The sequence below is a fragment of the Carcharhinus amblyrhynchos genome, chromosome 8, assembly GCF_965287045.1.
Source record: "Carcharhinus amblyrhynchos chromosome 8, sCarAmb.v2.hapA, whole genome shotgun sequence".
In the NCBI taxonomy this organism is placed as follows: domain Eukaryota; kingdom Metazoa; phylum Chordata; class Chondrichthyes; order Carcharhiniformes; family Carcharhinidae; genus Carcharhinus; species Carcharhinus amblyrhynchos.
The window spans coordinates 25,240,939-25,264,320 of record NC_137331.1 but is presented as its reverse complement, the minus strand read 5'-3'; positions in this window follow the sequence as shown (position 1 = coordinate 25,264,320).

Genomic DNA, 23,382 nt, shown 5'->3' with positions numbered 1-23,382 from the left:
AAATTGACCAGAGACAGAAACCTGTCAGGGAATTAGCCTGCCAGTTGCATTCTAAATTTCCAGGCACCGTGTCCCTAAAACTACCTCCAAAGGACTGGGGAAGTGTTGGCCCAGGTGAGAACATGGTCAAATTCCCGCAGAGGTGAATTGCAGGTTAACACATGAAGAATGGGCACTCTGACCATTCACTAAATGTCCCTCAGAGAGATTGATTTTAATTATTCATAAACTTACAGTTAGCCCCTTTTTTTTAATTCTGTTGAATCCTCATTTAGTATTCATGAGGATATAAATTTTGTTGGTTGGTGAGATTCTTTCAGATGCTTGTGCAGGAATTTACAGCATTAATACATTATTAATATATTTTTCTATGTACTAATTAGAGTCAATTGATTGAACTGATTTTGTATGTGTCTGGTCACAAGTTGCAACTGACTGCACTGTCAAATAAGTTAATTAGATATCAATAGGCAGAACAGATCACAGACACAACAAAGGTTTGCCTTTTGCAGGCAGACAGATACCGTATGTGAACTGGTTTTCTAAGCATGTGATTAACTTATTCATTTGTCAATTTTTCCAAACCCTCACCCTCATGCTGGGTGGCATGGTAGCACAGTGGTTAGCACCGCTGCCTCACAGCACTTGAGACCTGCGTTCGATTCCCAGCTTGGGTCACTGTCTGTGTGGAATCTGCACATTCTCCCCATACCTGCATGCGTTTCCTCTGGGTGCTCTGGTTTACATAAGAACATAAGAAATAGGAGCAGGAATAGGCCATCTAGCCCTTCGAGCCTGCCCCACCATTCAATAAGATCATGGCTGATCTGTCGTGGCTCAGTTCCACCTTCCCGCCATCTCCCCATAACCCTTAATCCCCTCGCTTATCAAAAACCCATCAACCCGCGTCTTAAAAATATTTAGCGAGGCAGCCTCCACCACCTCAACGGGCAGAGAATTCCAGAGATTCACCACCCTTTGAGTGAAGAAGTTCCTCCTCAACTCCGTTCTAAACCGCCCCCCCCTTTATCTTGAGGTTGTGCCCCCTAGTCCTACTGTCCTTTCTGAGCGGGAAGAGTCTCTCCACCTCTATCCTATCCATCCCATTCATCATCTTATACGTCTCAATGAGATCTCCCCTCATTCTTCTAAACTCTAACGAGTACAAGCCTAGTTTATTCAGCCTCTCCTCATAGCTCAACCCCCTCAACTCCGGTATCAGCCTAGTAAACCTCCTCTGCACTCCCTCCAAGGCCAAAATATCCTTGCGTAAGTACGGCGGCCAAAACTGCACACAGTACTCCAGCTGTGGCCTCACCAATGCCCTATACAGCCGCAGCAAGACCTCCCTACTTTTATATTCAATCCCCCTCGCTATGAAGGCCAGCATCCCATTCGCCTTCCTGACCACCTGCTGCACCTGCAGGCTGGGTTTCCTCCCACAGTCTGAAAGGCGAGCGGGTTAGATGTATTGACCATGCTAAATTCTCCCTCAGTGTACCCAAACAGGCACCGGAGTTTGGTGATTAGGGGATTTTCACACTAATTTTCCCCGATCTGTATTTTCCCACTTTATCACTTCTCCATAATATTCTTTGAGAAGTCAATTCACAACAAGAAAGGTGAGGAAGCAACTAAAAAAAGGCAGCATTTTGCTGAGCATAGCTAAGTTCCACAATATGCTCTCATCAATGAAATTTAGAACATGATGATCCATGGGATGAAGTGGGGAGACTTTTCATACCCTGTGTTAAAACATTTCCCTCACACAAACACATTGATACACCCTCTTAGTGCCCAATACAAAGGTAATTGCAATAAGAACTGTAACCCCAACTAATCTGACCCTCGATTGACCACCCTTGACATGAACAACCTCACCCATGTCCATATTCGCCATGCCCCTTGTCCACGCCCAACACCTAACGACACCTGCCCCCCTCTCCCTTGGCTTGACACTTGACACCTCTCCCCCCAATCCGACCCAACACCCTCCCTCAATGTCTGAACCCCCAATCTCACATCCCATTCACTTACCTTTGACACTTACCCTCTCCCTTAAGACTCACTTTCTCCCTTAAAACTCACCTGCTTTATGGCAGCTAGTGTTATAAAAACGGGGCATGATCTTTGCTGCACTCCTTTTACACCTTACTGCTGCAGTCACAGACATATTTTCACTGTTTCAGTCTCCCTGGCCTGAATCAGGAAGGTCAGATGAGACAGGGGCTTTAGATTTCAAGCAAAGCTAAGTCGGTCCACTCCGCAGAAGTTATGGGCCAGTGCCATTAGCTGTCGTCATTTAACCCTCTCTGACCTTCAGTGAATAGGATCAGATTCACAGATAGCGACTGGGTGATAATGCATCCATTGTAATTATCCCCATCAGAGAGTTTAAAATAGCAACAATGGGATAGTGCCATTACAATGCTGGTGATCACCTAGAGGATTGGTAAATGAACAGAAAACAGGATAAATCAGTCATTTCAATTTGGCAAACTGTAACTAGTGGGGTGCCACGGGGTCATTGCTCTGGCACCCCACTATTTACAATCCATGTAATTGGTTTGGATGTCGGGTCCAAGTTTATTGCAGCCAGATTTGCTGATTGAGGAAAAGGAAGTTGTGAGGAAACAGCATCTGCAAAGGGATACAGATATGCTAAGCAGGAGGCGATGGGAGTATAATGTGGGAAAATGTAAGGTTATCCACTTCTGTGAATAGAATAGAGAAACAATTTACTCAAATGGTCAGACGCCAAAGAATGATTTAGTTAGATTTATTATTGTCACATGTATTGGTATACAGTGAAAAGTATTATTTCTTGTGTGTTATATAGACAATCCATACCATTCATAAAGTACATAGGGGAGAAGGAAAGGCGAGGGTGCAGAATGTAGTGTTACAATGAAAGCTAGAGTGTAGAGAAAGATCAGCTTAATGTAAGGTAGGTCCATTCAAAAGTCTGATGGCAGCAGGGAAGAAGTTGACCTTGAGTCGGTTGGCATGTCATCTCAGACTTTTGTATCTTTTTCCCAACGAAAGAGTATATCCGGGGTATGTGGGGTCCTTGATTATGCTGGCTGCTTTTCTGAAACAGCAGGAAGTGCAGACAGAGTCAATGGATAGAAGGCTGGACTTGGCTACGTTCACAAATCCAGGTAGTTTTTTAGTGTCTTGGTCAGAGCAGAAGCCAAACCAAGCTGTGATACATCAGGAAAGGATGTTTTCTATGGTGCATCTGTAGAAATTGGTGAGAATCGTAGCAGACATACTGAATTTCCTTAGCCTCCTGAGAATGTAGAAGTATTAGTGGACTTTCTTAACTACTGTGTCAGAGTGGCGGGACCAGGACAGGTGATCTGGACCTGCTCTAGGGTATCAAGAGATTTGGATGTCCTCTTGCCTTTCCTTTGTGATTTCTGGTTTGGTTCCATCCCCATTGGTCCAAGTGTCTCCTCAGTCCTCTACCTGTATTCTGCTCACACAACAGCAGGGGTTTTTCAGATCCTTCCCCCCAGCAGGATCTTCTGGTCCCACCAATGGCAACCCCCACACGACGGATTCCTTGGTGGCAGGATGGACAAGCCACACAAGACGGCATACACATTGGTGGGGCTCAATGATCCCACCAGTGGCTATTGACAAACCACATCTGTCGCCAAGAAATACAGCATGGAGGAAGGCCAGAAAATCCCACACTACAACTATGTTCAACATCCCAGATCTAAATCCTTTGCCCATGTTATAAAGAGAAAACGGGGAAATCCATATTGCCCTTGGTCACAGTTTGACTACTAACTCAAGTGCCAAACAAATCTTTCAATCAATCTGTCTAATTTCGGCATTGACCCATAGAATAAACGGTCCAAGGAATTTTAATAAGGTCATAGAATCATATAATCATAGATCCATAGACTAGAATCATAAAATCATCAAATCATAGACCCATAGATTAGAATTACAGAATTATCAAACTATAGACCCATAGACTAGAATTATAGAATCATAAATCCACACACTACAATCATGGCATCATAAAATGTAGCCCCTTTTTAAAATGGTGCGATACACAAGTAGGGAAATACAGCTACAAGTAAATCTAGCTAGAGGGTTGACCTCAAATGCTCCATACAGTTTTGGTCTCCTTACCTAAGGAGGAATATATTTGCATTGGAAGAAATCTCACTGGATTGATTCCTGGAATGACCAGGAAAGGTTGAGCATGTTGGACCTGCACTCTTTGGAGCTTAGAAGAATAAGAGGTGATCTCATCAAAATGCATAAAATTCTGAGGAAGTTTGACGTCTGAAATGATGTTTCCTTTGTGGAGTGATCTAGAATTAGTGGACACAGTTTCAGGATAAAGCATGGGGAAGATGTGGGATTTCTTCTTTGATTAATCTTGAGAATCCTCTACCCCAAAGGATAGTAGAGGTTGGATCATTGAATATATTCAAGGCTTAGACCGAGTTTTAAACTACAGGGATCCAGAGTTATGGTGGTCAGACAGAAAAGTGAATTGGAGGTCAAGATCAAATAGCCATGGGCACTTCGGGGAGGCCTTACTAAATGCTGCAAGGACATTGGGGACAATTCATCTCAGGAGTTTTCTCCTCTGTCTGAATCAGTCTATCTCTGACACAACAGCCTAATCTCCTCCCCCGCTTGTACATAAAAAATGAAGTGTGGTAGAAGCAGATTCTAGAATATCTTTCAAAAAAGGAAGTGGCTACATATTTGAAAAGGATAGTGCTATGGTGATGTAACAAAAAAGTGAGACGAATTGGATAGCTCTTTCTATCTGAGAGACAGGTAGACTGATTGGTTTCTTTCTGTGCGACATAACTCCATGATACCAGTAGTAGTGAGCATATTTTCCCTGATATCCTCATCGTGCCTTGACCTGAACTCTGGTTCTGTTACAATGACTGCATCTTGGTGTAGACAAATAGTTAAATGGGAAGGGTGCGCCTATGCATCCCATCAGCCTGGGGCATCATGTACAGACCAAAGGACAATAGGATTTCATGGCACAGCAAATCCAATCCTGAAGATATTAAAATTATTTTTTGTCAAGTGGGCCCAGATCCTCCGAGCTCCAGATCATTGGAGACTGGACATACAACCAAAATCCCAATGCACGGAACTCTGTGGAATTTTCCAGGAGGTTTCAACTTCAAATAAGCAATTCCATTGCTCCCTGAGACTCTCCGTGAATGTCTCCAAGGCTATGTTAGCGTTGGAGGCTTCAGATAGTTGCCCAGGAAATGTTAGACAGATTAAAACCTAATCTACTTCCGTGGTAACTACACGACTGAAATCTCAGTCACCCACACTTACCTACTAACTCCCTGCTTGACATCCTGACTACTCCCCGACCCTACCCCGACTATCCCTTACCATCGCAATTACTCCTTGACCTCTCAATTACTTCTCGATCTGACCTAACTTAACCCCACTATCCCTCAGACCACCTTGTTACCTCCCTGATTATGATGCAGAGATGCCAGCGTTGGACTGGGGTAAACACAGTAAGAAGTCTCACTACACCAGTTTAAATATTACTTTCAAATAAACTGGTTGGACTTAAACTTGATGTTGTGAGACTCCTCCCTGATTAACCAGCAAATGACTGACACCCCCAAGTGCTCTGACCTGACCTGCACAGTGGCACAGTGGTTAGCACTGCTGCCTCACAGATCCAGGTTCAATTCTGACCTGGAATGACTGTATGGAGTTCTCCTTGTGCCTGCATGGGTTTCCACTGTGTGCTCGTTTCCTCCCACAGTCCGAAGATGTGTAGGTTGGATGGATTAGCCATGGGAAACGTGTGGGGTTACAGTGGTCGGGCAGGGAAGATGGACTGGATAAGATATCGGTCAGAGGGTCAGTGCAGACTTTGCAGTGTGGGGATTCTATGATTCAATGATTACCCTTCCCAACTGTGCTACAAACCCCCACAAAGACCTGAGTGGCCTTGAACTGACAAGCCCTTCTAACCTGAACCCCTCATCCACCTGCCAGCCTACTCATCTACCACCCTATCCACCTGCCACCCCACCCATCTACCACCTTGCCTACCTGCCACTTTATCGATCTGCCACCCTCCAACCTGCCACATTACCACCCACCACCCTAGATACCATTCACACCATCCACTTGCCCTCTAACACAACTGCCACAGTGCCCGCCTATCGCTTCATTCACCCACCCATTCACTCATTCATCCATTAGGCTAGTGAGTGGGATTGGATGAATACGGATATTTTCCTTCCGTTCAGATATTTCTCATTTACAAGCCAGAATTTCTAACACCAATCCACATGTTTAAGTAGTTTTGATTTTAAAATACCTGTTCTTATCTGAAGATTGGGTGGTGGAAAAAATGCAGTCGATGGCGCCAAATTGTGTTCACTCAGCCTCCCTTGGGAGATTCATGCCCTCAAGGTGCCACCCTCATATTAAGTAACAGTGTTTTTGCACTGAATGAGACAATTTCATGGTCTCAGTTGACCATAATTTATTGCTCAAGACAGAAAGGACCAGGAATAGCACAGTGCCAGTACGATACGATTGAATAACCTTGAACATGAAAGGCCACTCCACTCAAGAGTATCTCAGCAAGGACGATGAGTCAGTTTGCAGGTGCACAATTTGTTGAATCCCGGTTTGATTTCAGAAAGTTTCAATCACCAACTGGTTTAACCATTAAAGCAACTTCCACTCTTGTTTTCAAAGAACAAAGAAAATTACAGTCAAATGGGATGTTGGCCTTTATAGGGAGGGGGATAGAATATAAAAGTAGGGAGGTCTTGTTGCAACTGTACAGGGTACTGGTGAGGCCGCAGCTGGAGTACTGTGTGCAGTTTTGGTCGCCGCACTTGCGCAAGGATATATTGGCCTTGGAGAGAGTACAGAGAAGGTTCACTTGGCTGATACTGGAGATGAGGGGGTTAGCCTATGAAGAGAGACTAAATAGACTGGGTCTGTACTCGTTGGAGTTTAGAAGGATGAGGGGGGAACTTATAGAGATGTATAAGATAATGAAAGGTATGGATAGGGTAGAGGTAGAGAGATTCTTCCCACTCAGAAAGGATAGCAGGACTCGAGGGCACAGCCTCAAGATAAGGGAGGGGGTGCAGTTTAGATCAGAGTTGAGGAAGAACTTCTTCACTCAAAGGGTGGTGAATCTCTGGGATTCTCTGCCTGTTGAAGTGGTGGAGGCTACCTCGCTGAACATATTTAAGTCACAGGTAGATAGGTTTCTGATAGACAGGGGAATTAAGGGTTATGGGGAGAAAGCGGGAAAGTGGAACTGATCCACTTCAGATCAGCCATGATCTTATTGGATGGCGGGACAGGCTCAAAGGGCTAGATGGCCTACTCCTGCTCCTATTTCTTATGTTCCAGCACAGCTCAGCATCTCCAAACCTGTATCGGCCATGCTGCCCGAATGAACTAAAACCTCCGACCCTACCGGGGATCGTATCCCTCTATTCCCACCCTATTCATGTATTTGTCCAGATGCCCCTGTCAAAATCTCGACTTCTGAGTTTGACCCTAACATAAACACAAGGTACTTAATCGACAGATTGTCTTTATTTTACTTGTTAGCAAGAGGTTTGGTTCTCGGCACAATGGGTCAAAACACAAGTCCACCGGACAAAGAAAATCATCCTGGTTTATACAATTCTGCAGTTCAGTTGGACACAATCCAATCAAAAATGTTACAAATGATATATTTTAAGTATTGTTCCAATAGAAAAAAATACTGAACCACCCTGATCTATGCAATCACGATACCTCGTAGGATACCCCACTATACCATCCCTAAGCCTGTCCTCTAGTCTCTTAGTCAGACATTTTACCACTTTCATTCTAAGTGCTGAATCTGGGTGTAATTCAGATCAGACTTAGAAATCTGCTTTCAGGCACTCCTGTACACACTCAGCCTGAAAGCAAAAACACGGGTCCCATTTGCGTGGCTTAGCACGGCCGAAATGATCGGAGCCCTGAACAGCTCATGCACAATTAGAAAGAAAATTTTAAAAAGCGCGCCCATGTCAGATCGCAAAAAGTGACGACAGCAGCCCAGGAGTGAAAAGCGGGAGCGATAGCCCCCACACACACATCACTGTCCCCCTTAACCACCTCTCCACTACCCACACACATCACTGTCCTCCTTATCCGCCCCCACTACTCACATACATTGCTGTCCCCTTATCACTCCATGCCACCCAGACCAATTGCCACCCATGGCCCCCCGCACTGATTGACTGCAGGGTGGCAGCAGACACCCCTGCCCTCCACCCCCACCACCTCCCCCTCCGCGCACCCCCACCAGAGATCCATCTGCACCCCATCCCCACCAGAGATTCATCTGCCACCGCCTCCCTCCCCCATCCCCCCCCTCCCCCCCGGAACCAGTGAGAGATCAGGCCTCTATCCCTCTTCCCCCCAACCAGAGATACATCTTACACGCTTCCCTCCTCCTCCTCCACACAACGATCTGGCCTCACTCCACCTCCCAAAGAATGGTCTGGCCTCACTCCAACCACTCCGGAGAATGGTCTGGCCTCAGTCCCACCCCCTTCTCCCCACAGAATGGTCTGGCCTCACTCACCACCGCCCTCCCCCCGGACAACTATCTGGCCTCACTCAGTCCCCCTACCCCACCAGAGGAACATCTGACCTGCCTCTTCCTCCCTCCCCACCAGACAATGATCAGTCCTTCCCCCCTCAGACAATGACTGGCCCTCCCCCCCACCAGAGATACATCTGACCTGCCTCCTCCTCCCCACCCCCAATCAGACAATGATCTGGCCCCACTCCTCTCCCCCCCACAAACAGAGAATGATCTGACCTGCCTCCCTCTTTCCACCCACCACTGATCTGAGTCAGGGAGCCGTTGAAAACACTGAACATGCTCTTCAGCAGCTGGAACGCCCGATTCAGACTTTTATTCAGCAGGTCCATTTTGGCGTGGTTCCAGATTGGCAAACACGGTGGTAAAGGGGGAAATGTTGATAAAGTTGGGTGGGCTGTTCATTAATTCAATTTAAATGCATGCAAATGCATTTAAATTGCCATTGCGCTCATTTTGGGCGTGAAGCGGATCGCTGCCATTCCCGGGTTTCGGTAAAATGGCAATCTGCGCGGATGCGGATCACGGCAATGGCCTCACACCCGACTTTACCACATTTTCACGTCCGAAAACAGGCACAACACAATGTAAAATCAGGCCCAATGTCTCTATTTTTGAAAGCAGCCTCACAAAGCATCTTCACTAAAACAGTCTCACATGGGCATCCTTTAATTGATAAAGGGGGTCTAAAAAAGCCATTAGTATTTTATGGCCTTGTCAGTGAAGTTAACTGAATCTTTAAGGTATGTGGTCAACTCATCTTGCCTTCAGGATATTTCCCAATTATAGCCCTGATAAGTTTTGTTTATTGCCAACATAATGAAACACATGTCTATATTGCTTATCAATTCAATGACTGAGCTTTTTATCACTACCTACAGTTTCCAGGGGTATCATTATGTTACCATTAATTCTTGTCAGTTCCCACTAAGTCCCTTACCATAACTCTCTCGTTAGCTAAGACATTAATATCTGTCTGACTCTGTTTTGATTAGAAACTGTGAAGGCAGCTTCATTAAAACTCACTCATGTTTCAGTTGTTTCTGGTAAGGTGTCTGCTGAGGCAATTAAGTCTCCTTTATGGCCTTGGGCGCTTTAAAGGGGCACTCTGTAACTCTTCATCTAAGTTTCTTTGTTTTATTTCAAAAAATGTACAGAAAATACATTTCTTTGTATGGACTAATTGAAGGTATTACATGTACCTTGAAAGCTACAAAGTATTTAAAACACCTCATTACAATTACTAGCAAACTTTCTCTCCTTTGATTTAAAGTGAATCCTACATCTAAATTAATTAAACAAAAACCCTAGCAAAGTCTGCCAACTTTGTAGTAGCCCTTTTCTCCTCTATCTTTCTACACCTCTTAAATCTCACTATCGTATCTGCTTCCACTACCTCCCTCGGTAGTGAGTTCCAGGCACCCACTGCCCTATGTGTAAAAAATCTGCCTCGTACATCTTCTTTAAACCTTACCCCTTGCACCTTAAACCTGTGCCCCCTAATAATTCACTCTTCCACCTTGGGGAAAAAGCTTCTGACTATCCAGCGTGTCCAAGCCTTTCATAATCTTGTAGACTTCTATTAGGTTGCCCCCCTCAATCTCCGTCATTTCAGTGAGAACAAGCAAAGTTTCTCCAACCTCTCCTCATAGCTAATGTTCTCCATACTAGGCAATGTCCTGGTAAACCTTTTCTGTACCCTCTCCAAAGCTTCCACATCCTTCCAGTAGTGTGGTGACCAGAATTGAACACTATATTCCAAATGTGGTCTAACTAAGATTCTATAAAGCTGCAACATGACTTGCCAATTTTTAAACTCAGTGCCCCGACTGATGAAGGTAGTCATGCCATATGCCTTCTTGACTAGCTTCTCCATCTGCATTGCCACTTTCAGTGTTCTGTGTGCCTGTACACCCATATCCCTCTGCCTATCAATACTCTTAAGGATTCTGCCATTTACTGTATATATCCTTTTTGTATTAGACCTTCCAAAATGCATTACCTCACATTTGTCTGGATTGAACTCCATCTGCCATCGCTCCACCCAAGCCTCCAACCGATCTATATCCTGTTGTATCCTCTGGTCCTCATCGCTATCTGCAAATCCACCAACCATTGTGTCGTCCACAAACTTACTAATCAAACCTTTAACATTTTCCTCCAAGTCATTTATATACATTACAAACAGCAAAGGTCCCAGCACTGATCCTTGAGGAATGTCACTTGTCACAGCCCTCCATTCAGAAACACACCCTTCCACTTCTACCCTCTGCCTTTTATGACTGGGCCTGTTCTGTAGCCACTTTGCCAGCTCACCTCTGATCCTATGCGACTTCACCTTCTGCATCAGAGGTGTAATGTAAAGTGACAAGTATTTTGATGGCCCTGTAAGAGAATTGAGAAATTCTTTTCAATTTGACAGCTAAACCTGATCAAGGTGCATGAAATTAACATGATCCTTCAGAACAAGGTCACAGGTAATGTAGATCAACTTCCGATTTAGACACTTTGGCAAAGTTGTCCTTTGCTACCCTTTCCTGACAGAAGTTTCGTGCTCATTTGTTAATGAGTGGGATCTTATCGCATTCCTGATCCAACCAGTGCCGTTATGGGAGCTTTAACTCCACCCACCACCTCCATTCCAATCTCCTCCACCACCCTAACTCCCACACCTTGGCAGCTAAAATTCTGCTTGGCGTGCTTTAGTGAGGATTCTTCAATTTGATTGATGGAAGCATTTTGCCCTTTCTGTAGAAGCTGATGCCAGATTTGATTAAGCTTCTGCTCTGCAAATACTTCGGGGGAAGCCATTAATGAGCTGAATGGTGCAGTTTGAGGGGTGGGGGCAGAATGTGGTCCTTTCCTTTTGGTTTTCCTAAGGTTTTCATACTGTTGGAATTGGCTGTTGCTCTACTATAGGGAGTGAATTTAGCTAGCAGTTTACTGAGTATCTAGTACATGGTTAAGATTTGTTCTTTTCCAAATGTTTGAAGCAGTACAGGAACTGGTGGTGAGTTTAATAAAATATTGAAAAGAAGGAAATTAATAATTGACTAATATAAATAAGTAGTTAATTAAATACATTCAGGATGGCTAGATAGGTGATGAGTCATGGCTGCAGCAAGTGGGAGCTCCTGGATGCCAGTGTGATCCAGGGTAAATTTGTCTGGGGTAAGTGTTTGCAGTTTGAGGAGCTCTGGCTCAGAGTCACTGATCTGAAGGCCAAACTGCAAACATTAACACATCAGGGAGAGGGAAAGTGACCTGGATATTTTGAACGAGGAGACCCTGAGGATAGGGTCTTCTGATTTGGTTCCTGGTCAGAGGCAGGAAGCTGTGACTATGACCGAGGCATAAGGGGACCCAGAGGGCAGGAATATAGGCAGCTCAGCCTTTGCAATTGTTTAATAGCTTTGAGGTTCTCTCAGTTTGTTTGGATGAGAATAGGGCTGCAGGGTGTATGAGCAAACTGACGCTGGCACTGTTGTACAGGAAACCATTCAGGTGTAGGGAGTGAAAAGGAATGTAGTGGTGGCAAGGGAGCATATAGTCAGATTGATATTGTTCTCTGCAACAAAGAGCAAGTGTCCAGATGGCTATATAGCCTGTCCCAATGCCAGAGTTTGGGACATCTGCTGAAGGCTGGAGAGGAATTTGCAGTGGGAGAGAGGAGATTGAATTGCCATGGTCCATGTAGGTACAAACAATATAGGTAGAACTAAGAACATGATCCTGCATAAAGGGTGTGAGGAGCTAGGAAGCAAATTAAAAAGCAGAATCTCAAGTGTATTAATATCTGGATTATTAAATTAATCAGGTGCACATTGGTATAGAGCAAATAAAATTAGAGATGAATGTGTGGCCCAAAGACTAGTGTGGGAGAAGTGAGTTCCACTTTATGAGGTATTGACACTAGTACTACAGAAATTGAGGGCTGCACCTTTGAGATAGTCTACAACTAAGCAGTACTGTGACTTACATTCTAACACCTAGGGAAACAGAGAGGGTTTCAACCAAATAGTGAGGGTCAGGATTAAAATTTGGGAAGGTATGGTCATCAAAAAGTAGAGACAAAAGCAAAAGAAAGGGAAATGAGGGAAATGATAAACAGACCGTGACATGTAGGGACATAATCTAGAGATCTAGGAATAATCCACAGTTAATACGAGAGGTTACAAAAGTAATAAAATGACAAAACTAAAAGCTCAGAATCTGAATGTGCATAGTATTCAAAACAGTAATAATGTTAATAGAAATAAATCAATACAATCTGATAGCCATTGCAAAGACATGTTGCAAGATGACATAGATTTGGGACTTGAACATTGAAGGGTACATGATATTTAGGAACAACAAAAAGCTAGGAAAAGGTATAGGGGTAGCTCTGTTAATTCACCATGACATTGGCATAATAGAGAGTGATAACTGAAGTTCAGAAAACAAGAATGTAGAAGGAGTTTGGGAACAAGTGAGAAATTATAAAGGCAAAAAGTCACTTGTGGGAGTGGTGTACAGGCTCCCATAACAGTAACCATATGGTAGGACAGCATATAAAGGAGGAAATAATGTGAACTTATCAGAAAGGTACAGCGATAATCACAGAGGTTTCAATCTACAGATAGACTGGAAAAGTCAAATGGGCAAAGATATCTGAGATAAGGAATTCATATAATATTTTCAGGATAGTTTCTTAGAACTCCTCCACCAGAGAGCAGGCTATACTTGGCCATATATTGTACAATGCGAACGGTTTAATTAATAATCACACAGTGAAGGTGCCCCTAGGTGGTAGTGATCATAATATAATTGAATTTTACATTCACTTTGAGGGAGTGAAGCATACATCTAAGACTAGAAATTTAAACTTAAATAAGGGCAATTATGAGGGCAGGAAAGTAGAGCTGGCTAAAATAAGCTGGAAAATTTGGCTTAGGAATGTGTCTATAGAGATCAGCAGCAGATATTTAAGTGGATATTTCTGAATAGACAGAAAAGATGCATTCCAATGAGAAAGAAACAATCAAAGGGAGGATCCCCTTTTGTGGTTAATTAAAAAATGTTAAAGATAGCATTCGAGTTAAAGAAAATGCATATAAATGCACAATGGCAGCAAGTGAGGAGACTGGACAGTGACATAGAAAACAGCAAAGAATGAACCAAAGATTATGAAGGAGGCAGGATTGGAATATGAGAGAAAACTAGTTCGAATATAAAGACAGATAGAGTTTCTATTTAAAAAAGAACGACCAAGAGTGAGCATTGCTCCTATAAAAAGTGGGACTGGGGAATTAATAATAGAAAATGAGGAGATGGGACATGAATTGAACAGGTAATTTGCATTTGCCTTCACTCTTGAGGATATAAATAAAATCCCAAAAATAACTGTAAATCTGGGATTGGAAGGGGTCAGGAACTCAGGAAAATTACAATCACCAGGAAAATGATATTGAGCAACTTGTTTGAACTGTTGATTGACAAGTCCCAGGTTCTAATAGACTTCATCATAGAATCCTTACAGCATAGAAGGAGGCCATTCAATCCATCAAGTTTACACTGACACTCCAAAAGAACATTTTACCCAGGCCCAGACAACCCGCCCTATCCCTGTAACCCAGTGCATTTACCATGGCTAATCCCCCTAACCTACACATCTTTTGGACACTAAGAGGCAATTTAGCATGGCCAATCCACCTAACCTGTCCATCGCTGGACTGTGCGAGGAAATCAAATTAACCATGCAGACACGGAGAAAAAATGCAAACTCCACATAGGCATAGTCACCCAAGGCCAGAATCGAACCCAGAACCTTAGCACTGTGAGGCAGCAATGCTAACCACTGTACAACTGCATCGCCCATCCCCCGATCTCAAGTGAGATAGTTGATGCATTGGCTTTAATTTTCCAAAATTAGGGAAGGTTCAATTAAATTGGAAAATAGCATAATGGAAAAGGATTTGTTTTGCTAAGAGGGTTACGTGTCTTTGCAACTCAAAAGAAGATGGAAGCAGGATCTTTGAATATCTATAAGGCAGGGGTAGATAGATTCTTGAGAAGAAAGGAGTGAATGGTTATTAGTGGGAATGAAGTTGAGGTTATAATCAGATCAGCTACAGTCTTATTGAATGGTGAAGCAGGTTTGAGGGGCCAAGTGGCCTACTCCTGCTCCCAAGCTGTACGTTTGATGTTTGTGTGGTGAGCACTGTTCCTACCAACTTGGCAAAATACAAGCCATTCTCTACATTCGGCCTAACCAATGGTTTTGAAAAGGATCACTGGGGAGCCACTACTGAAAATACCTGAAACTGAATCTAAGAGAAATAGGAGTGCTCCTTTACTCTCCACAGTAATGCTGAAAACTTGTATCAGCTCGCATTCCACGCCTCTCCCATTCACTTACCCGCCTCCAAATCTTTTTCCCTCCCCTGATCCCAGAACACCACACCTCCTGTGGCAGAGTGACTGATTACTGCGCAGCAGAAGCAATTCTCATTGTTTGGATTTTCACTCTTAGACAGCAGTGATTATTCAACGTTGATTCATTCATTCCTTTGTGAACTTCCTCTTTGAATTTAAGATTAAATTTGAAAAATCACTTTAAAAATGAAAGTCTTTTGATGTACTTCTTTTGGATTGTCTTTGTTGTCACTCTCCCCATCCCACATCCTGGCTGTTCCCAACTTTGGAAGCCCTTGTTTTGTATGAATACTGTAATTGATAGAATCACTCAGCATCTGTTGTCTGTTCATTATTTGATTATGTGAAGATGCTGGTGTTGGACTGGGTGGGCAACACCAGGTTAATCTCCAACAGGTTTAGACGGTATCACAAGCTTTCAGAGTGCTGCTCCTTCATCAGGCTACTCACCCGATGAAGGGGCAGCTCTCTGAAAGCTTGTGACACCAAGTAAACCTGTTGGACTTTAACCTGATGTTGTGAGACTTCTTACTGTAATTATTTGATAGCCTAGCACAGTGGTACAGTGATTAGCACTGCTGCCTCACCACGTCAGGGACCTGTGTTTGATTCCTGGTTTGAGCCACTGTCTGTGCGGAGTCTGCACATTCTCCCCATGTCTGCATGGGTTTCTCTGGGTGCTCCGGTTGCTCCCACAGTCTGAAAGATGTGCTGGTTAGATGCATTGGCCATGTTAAATTCTCCCTCAGTGTACCCAAACAGGTGCCGGAGTGTGGCAACTCGGGGATTTTCACATTAACTTCATTGTGGCATCAGTGCAAGCCTACTTGTAACACTAATAAATAAACTTTAACTAATAAAAATAAAAAATAATTAAAAAAAAATAAAAAATAAACTAACAAAAGAACTTTAACAGTTTTGTTTATACAAAAGCTTACTTCTCATCAACTTTCATAAGTTGTTTGTATCCATTCACGTGCAATTCCCCTTAAATAACAAAATAGCTCAGAAGGTGAATTACTCTGTTAATCAGATTTTTCTATTACCCCAGTGTAACAAATTGGAAATGGTATGTTTCAAAAGTCAAGCATAGCATCTCCAGCTTTGGAACGATGTTCCTACTGCTCAGCTCCAGCAATGAACTTTAGTCGTAATCACAGAATGTGTCCACCTACCCTGCCTATTGTTACATTCCCATTTCCACAGCAGCTTTCTCAGTTCAATCTCTGACCGAAGCTACCATATTAGTGATACATTAGGAACCATTTGGAACAGAAAAAACAAAAGGGGAAAATCACTGGAGACTGGCTGAATCATCCCAATCACATTTCTTGTAGATTCCTTACAGGGAGCACAGATGGGAGACACTCATGCCATTAGTCTAGCTAGATTTAAACCGCAGGCGATGACTCACAGCACTACTCAGTCGTCTCCTAAAGGAATAGAAGCAATTCTGGTTATCTGTGTAATAAATTAAAGCAAAACAAGCTGATCTGGAGGAGGGAACCGAGTGTAGGGTGTCGAAATTTGCTGATGACACCAAAATTGGTGGAAAGGCAAATTGTGCGGAGGGTGGGGAGAGTCTACAGAAGGATCTAGATAGGCTGGGTGAATGGGCCAGGAAATGGCAAATGGAAATTTAATGTTGGCAAGTGCGAGGTGGTCCACTTTGGTAGGAAGAATGGTAGGAAGGATTATTACTTACGTGGAGAAAAACTGCAGCAGGCGGTGGTGCAGAGGGACCTCGGGGTCCTTGTGCATGAGTCGCAAAAACCCAGCTTGCAGGTGCAGCAGGTGGTCAGGAAGGCGAATGGGATGCTGGCCTTCATCACGAGGGGGATTGAATATAAAAGTAGGGAGGTCTTGCTGCGGCTGTATAGGGCATTGGTGAGGCCGCAGCTGGAGTACTGTGTGCAGTTTTGGGCACCGTACTTACGCAAGGATATTTTGGCCTTGGAGGGAGTGCAGAGGAGGTTTACTAGGCTGATGCCGGAGTTGAGGGGGTTGAGCTATGAGGAGAGGCTGAATAAATTAGGCTTGTACTCGTTAGAGTTTAGAAGAATGAGGGGAGATCTCATTGAGACGTATAAGATGATGAATGGGATGGATAGGATAGAGGTGGAGAGACTCTTCCCGCTCAGAAAGGATAGTAGGACTAGGGGGCACAGCCTCAAGATAAAGGGGGGGCGGTTTAGAACGGAGTTGAGGAGGAACTTCTTCACTCAAAGGGTGGTGAATCTCTGGAATTCTCTGCCCGTTGAAGTGGTGGAGGCTGCCTCGCTAAATATTTTTAAGACGCGGGTTGATGGGTTTTTGATAAGAGAGGGGATTAGGGGTTATGGGGAGAGGGCGGGAATGTGGAACTGAGCCACGACAGATCAGCCATGATTTTATTGAATGGCGGGGCAGGCTCGAAGGGCTAGTTGGCCTACTGCTGCTCCTATTTCTTATGTTCTTATGACTGAATGTGAGTTTTCATCAAGTTTATATATATGTAAATTTGTAAACCTATATCACAATGGAAAGGTATCTGAAATGGTTTGTATCTCTTCTGAGCAGGCTTTCACCTTAGTCCTCAACTACTTACTTACACCTCAATTAGTCTGTTACTCTCTGTGCACCTAAAGCAAAAATTATGTAGAGTTTACCGTCCAGGAGAAGCCAAACTGGTCAATACCGGTCTTTTTGCTCCACACAAGCTTTCTCCTGCATTACTTCTTCTAAACTATCAGCATTTCCTTCTATTCTTTTTTCCCATGTGCAATGACCTAACTCAATAATATTGCTGTTTCAGCTGTCCACAATCCAATTAACATGAAAAGAAAGATATTTGGAGGGTTGGTCTTGCCAGAGAAAGGATATTCTTCCACGCTGTGTCCAACCAATTGTAACGATACTGATCAGCAAATATTGGCCGCAATAGGGAGCTGTGCAGGACTTTCAGATAAAGAGGCCCAGGGAACTAATCATTTCGCAAAATACAAAGTGGTTCGATATAAAGTAAGATTCTTACTGTGTTTTTGCAATAATTCTTTCTTCTTTTATGTTGACCTTGTTTTTCTATTGATTGTCCATTAATAAACTGACAGAAGGATTCATTGACTTATCTCGCCTCTTTTCAAAACTCCCCCCACTCCTCAGCTCCCCAGAAAGAGTAATATTCTTTGGATGTTCTTCCGATTCTGTTATTTAAAACTTAAACAAAGAAGTGAATAAGAGCTGTCAGCGCTGAATTGATACTAATTGAACTGGGGAGGCAGTACTTATTCAAGCTATCCCTTATTCAATGAATGCCAATTAAAGTACTTTCTATTGTCTGATGTTTAATGCCACTGCAGTATTTTTTGACATTCATCTCTGAGAATTTATTTTAAAGATTGAAAATATTGAGAATGCAGTGTTGTTTTTCATAAGGGCTACGCCTCGATGAAACAATATCAGAGATGAAGTGCACTCAGAGGAATGGAAAATAATTTTTGAAGACCCACGTGCTAGATGGCAGCAAAAGGGCTTTCTTTGGGATGGTAGGATTGCCGTGTGAGGAGAGATTGGGTCAACTGGTCCTGTATTCACTGGAATTCAGAAGAACGAGAGGGGGATCTAATTGAAATGTATGAAGTTCTGACAGGTCTGGACAAACTGGAGAGAGAGGAATGTTGTTTTCTCTGGCTGGGGAGATCCAGAACAAGGGATCACAGTCTCAGGATAGGGGATAGGCCATTTAGGACTGAGATTAAGAGAAATATCTTCACTTATAGGATGTTGAACCTATACAAACGTAGAAACAAAGAAAGTAAAAACAGGAGTAGGCCATTTGGCCCTTCTCTATCACAGAAGGTTGTGTAGGCTAAGCCACAAAATATTTTTAAGAGGGAAATAGATAGATTTCTAGACTTAAATGGTGTCAAGTGGAAAGGAGCGCAGGGGTATGGTGTTGAGATAGAGGATCAGCCATAATCATATTGAATAGTGGAGCAAGCTCGAAGAGCCAACTGGCCTGCTCCTGACTTTATCCAAAGGAGTGCAGGTTAGGTGGATTCGCCATGCTAAATCATCCCTTAGTGTCCCAAGATGCATAGGTTAGGGGAATTAATGGGATTAATATGCGGGGTTACAGGGATAGAGCCTGGGTAAGATGCTGTGTCAGAGAATCAGTGCAGACTCGATGGGCCAAATGGCCTCCTTCTGCACTGCATGGATTCTATAATTTCCTATGTTTCAAGATGCTCCGTATTATAACACTGGGTGGGCCAGTGAAATCCATCCAAAACCAAATCCTGCTAACGAAACAATCCCACTTTTCATCAAAATATTTGACATCTTTTCAGCCGCAATGAAGAGAAAGATGTATTAAAATCTCTTTCCTCATAGAGCTAATACAGCTTCACACAATTCTCCAAAGCAGCAGATCAGTGTGTGTACCCATTTATATCAGTAAAAAGATATTGCTGGTTTTAAGATGAGGTGATTGGGGAATTTCTATGTTTGGCTCTGTTTTCTGAGCTGTTGATATATCCTTATTGATCTAATTGGTCTAATGCAGAGGGATATGCCTTCTGGGTTCCTGGTAGTTGAGGGATCATTTACTTATTTACTGAGATACTAAAGTGAAAGGTCAAGAGGCAGGTTGTATGTAATTAGCTTAAAGAGCATAAAGTGTTATTAGGATGGCAAGTGCTAATATTGTAAATGTTATATCGGCCAGAAAGAAATATTTTCACTTCCACTTATCTCTGGAAATTACTGGAAATTCCAGCTTCCAGGAGTTGGAATTTACAAAATTAAAACCTTGTTTAAAAAGTAGGCACAAAGCCTCCTCAAAACATTTCAGTGGCTGACCTGTCAATCAGTTGTGACCTACGGTTAAGAGGAAGGTTTTAGTGTATTAAGATTCCATTTTGCAAAAAGGATTGTTGTTCAAGATTAACAGAGTATTGTTGAGATCCCTCTGTGATGAGAATGGATTGGCATTTTAGAAGATAATCTATGGATACCATGTTTGATGAAGAATCCCATTTACTTCAGTCTTTCTTATTCAAATTTCAATAACAATCAGAATAAGAGGCAAACTTTGATATTGGCCATTTTTTAATTGATATTTGATATAAAGATCTGCTCACTAGTGTGTTTGTAGCTTTAATCAAGTCCATGGCTCTGCTTGTGTCTAATCTGTGCTTCTGGTTGATGTGTATTTATGGGGGAGTGCAAAATGAGCAGCACCATGGGGTCTGACTTAAATATGTTAATAAAGTGGCCCCTCTCTCCAAATCAGGACACTTGAACACCACCCACCCTGTAAATATGGTAAATATGGTGGCAGGCACATATATGGTGGGTTTGAGATATCTTTTCCTAATTTTAATTTTCAGCTCCCCTTAAACAATGCCACCCCTCTCACCCACTGTGGTGAAGTAATAGTGAAAGGGTTAATAATCATGGTGACACAGTGTTTAGCACTGTGCCTCACAGTGCTAGGGATCAGGTTCAATTCCTGTTTTTGTTCATTGTCTGTGTGGAGGCTGCACCTTCCCCTCATGTTTGCGTGGGTTACCTCTGATGCTCCAGTTTCCTCCCACAGTCTGAAAGACATGCATTGGCCATGCTAAATTCTCCCTCAGTGTGTCTGAACAAATGCCAGAATGTGGCAACTAGTTTACCTTCTCTACAGTGTTAATGTAAGCCTACTTGTGACACTAATAAATAAACTTGATCACACAAGTTTAAAAAACACATAAGCTGCTACGAGAGAAAACATAGGTCTTTACTAAAGTTGCCCCAGATAACATCAACGCCTAGGGTATACAAGGGAGTATATCCTAGAATATATGTTTGATTATCTTAAAAGGGCATTAGTTTGAAATAATCATTAAGTCAGACGTCTGGATTTGGGAGAGGCAATTGCTCTCTACAAACCCAAACACAAGCAGGGATGTTGAGGATAACTTGTAGTGATAATAAATTAGGTCAGCAAACATGTTCAAACATTTACATTGCTTGGATATTATAATTAAGTGGGCATGCAATGGTGGTGATTGGTTTTAACATTTGTATCTTATGCATAATGTAACCCGAGTCAAAAGTCTGAGTGGATAGTGATAATCATTATTCCTTGCTTGGTATATGTTAATTACTTGCATCAAATCTGAAACTATATCCACTTGTGTAATCCTGAATTTTGTACTCTGGCTGACCACTGGTTGGCTTCTAGCGTCCTTGCTATGCAGTTCAAATCAACAGCTGTTGTAAAAAACTCAATGCCTTTGTCTGGCTACTTAAATGGAACACAGTTGTAATAAACTAAAAGGCTTAACACCAAAAAGACCCCAGAACAATACCAACACCATTATATCTGTATCCCCAGTGATAATTAATCAACAGTAATCTCTCCCTCAATGTCAACAAAATGAAGGAGAGGATCATTAATTTCAGGAAGTATAAATGCCCCTGTCTACATCAACAGAATGAAGTAGAAAGGGTTGTGAGCTTTAAGTTTTTAGGTGTCCAGATCACCAACAACCTGTCCTGGTTCTGAACTATAGTTTCTCAGAAGACTAAGGAAATTTGGCATGTTAGCTGTGACTCTCACCAACGTTTACAGATGCATCATAGAAAGCATTCTTTCTGGTTGTATCACAGCTTGGTATGGTTCCTGCTCTGTCCAAGTCCGCAAGGAACTATAAAAAGTTATGAATGTAGCCCAATCCATCACGTAAACCAGCCTCCCATCCATTGGCACTACCTATACTTCCTGCTGCCTCGGCAAAGCAGCCAGCATAATTAAGGACCCCACGCACCCCAAACATTCTCACTTCCACCTTCTTCCTTCGGGAAAAAGATACAAAGTCTGAGGTCATGCACCTCCCGACTCAAGAACAGCTTCTTCTCTGTTGCTATCAGACTTTTGAATGGACTTACTTTGCATTAAGTTGATCTTTCTCAACACTATGAGAAAGCTATGACTGTAACACTACATTCTGCACTCTCTCGTTTCCTTCTCTGTGAACGGCATGTTTTGTCTGTATAGCGTGCAAGAAACAATACTTTTCACTGTACGTTAATAGAACATAGAACATAGAACACTACAGCACAAACAGGCCCTTCGGCCCACAAGTTGCGCCGATCACATCTATACCTACCAAGCCATAGAACTATTTGTAACTTTCAATGCCATTAGATCCCATGTCCTCATCCAGAAGTCTTTTAAAAGACCCCAGTGAATTCGCCTCTACCACCACCAAAGGTAACCGATTCCATTCACTCACCACCCCTGAGTGAAAAATTTTCCCCTAACATCTCCTCTGTACTTGCTTCCCAGCACCTTAAACCTGTGTCCTCTCGTAGTGACCATTTCAGCCCTTGGAAATAGCCTCCGAGAATCCACCCTATCTATTCCTCTCAACATTTTATAAACCTCTATCAGGTCGCCTCTCAACCTTCGTCTCTCCAGGGCTAAGAGACCCAGCTCCCTCAACCTATCTTCATAAGGCATGCCTCCCCATCCAGGCAACATCCTTGTAAATCTCCTCTGCACCCTTTCAATAGCTTCCACATCCTTCCTGTAGTGAGGTGACTAGAACAGTGCACAGTGCTCCAAGTGGGGTCTGACAAGGGTCTTATAAAGTTGCAGCATTACCTCCCGACTCCTAAACTCAGTCCCTCGATTAATGAAGGCCAGTACACCATACGCCTTCTTGACCACATCCTCCACCTGCGAGGCCGATTTAAGAGTCCTATGGACCCAGACCCCAAGATCCTTCTGCTCTTCAACACAACTGAGACTCCTACCCTTGATATTGTACTCCTGCATCCTGTTGGTCCTACCAAAATGGACCACTACACATTTATCCATGTTAATACATGTGACAATAATAAATGAAATCAAAATCAAATTAGTTCTCCACCACTGGTGGCCATAAATTAAGTTGCCTTGGTCTCAAGCTCTGCATTTCCATCTTATACCTCTTCATCTCTGTATTTCACTTGTATCCTACAAGATGATTCTTAAAGCCAACTCCTGTGACCAAGCTTTGTGTCATCTGACCTCCTTCTGTGGCTTGTTATCATACTTTGTTACGTAATGTTCCTTGTGAGATCCCTTGTCACGTTTTGTTACATAAAAGGTGCTATATAAATCAGTTTTAGTTGTTGTATTCGCTGTGGCTTTAAAGCGATGCTGAGTTAAGGTACAAACGGTTTATTTCTTGGCTTAAATTTCCTTCCTAGCTGTCCTTCACCTGTTGTCTGCTTCCTCACCTTCAACACTGAATGCGAGAAATTTGTGGCATTCTTCCCAGAGATTCAGATTACAGTATTTCTACTTA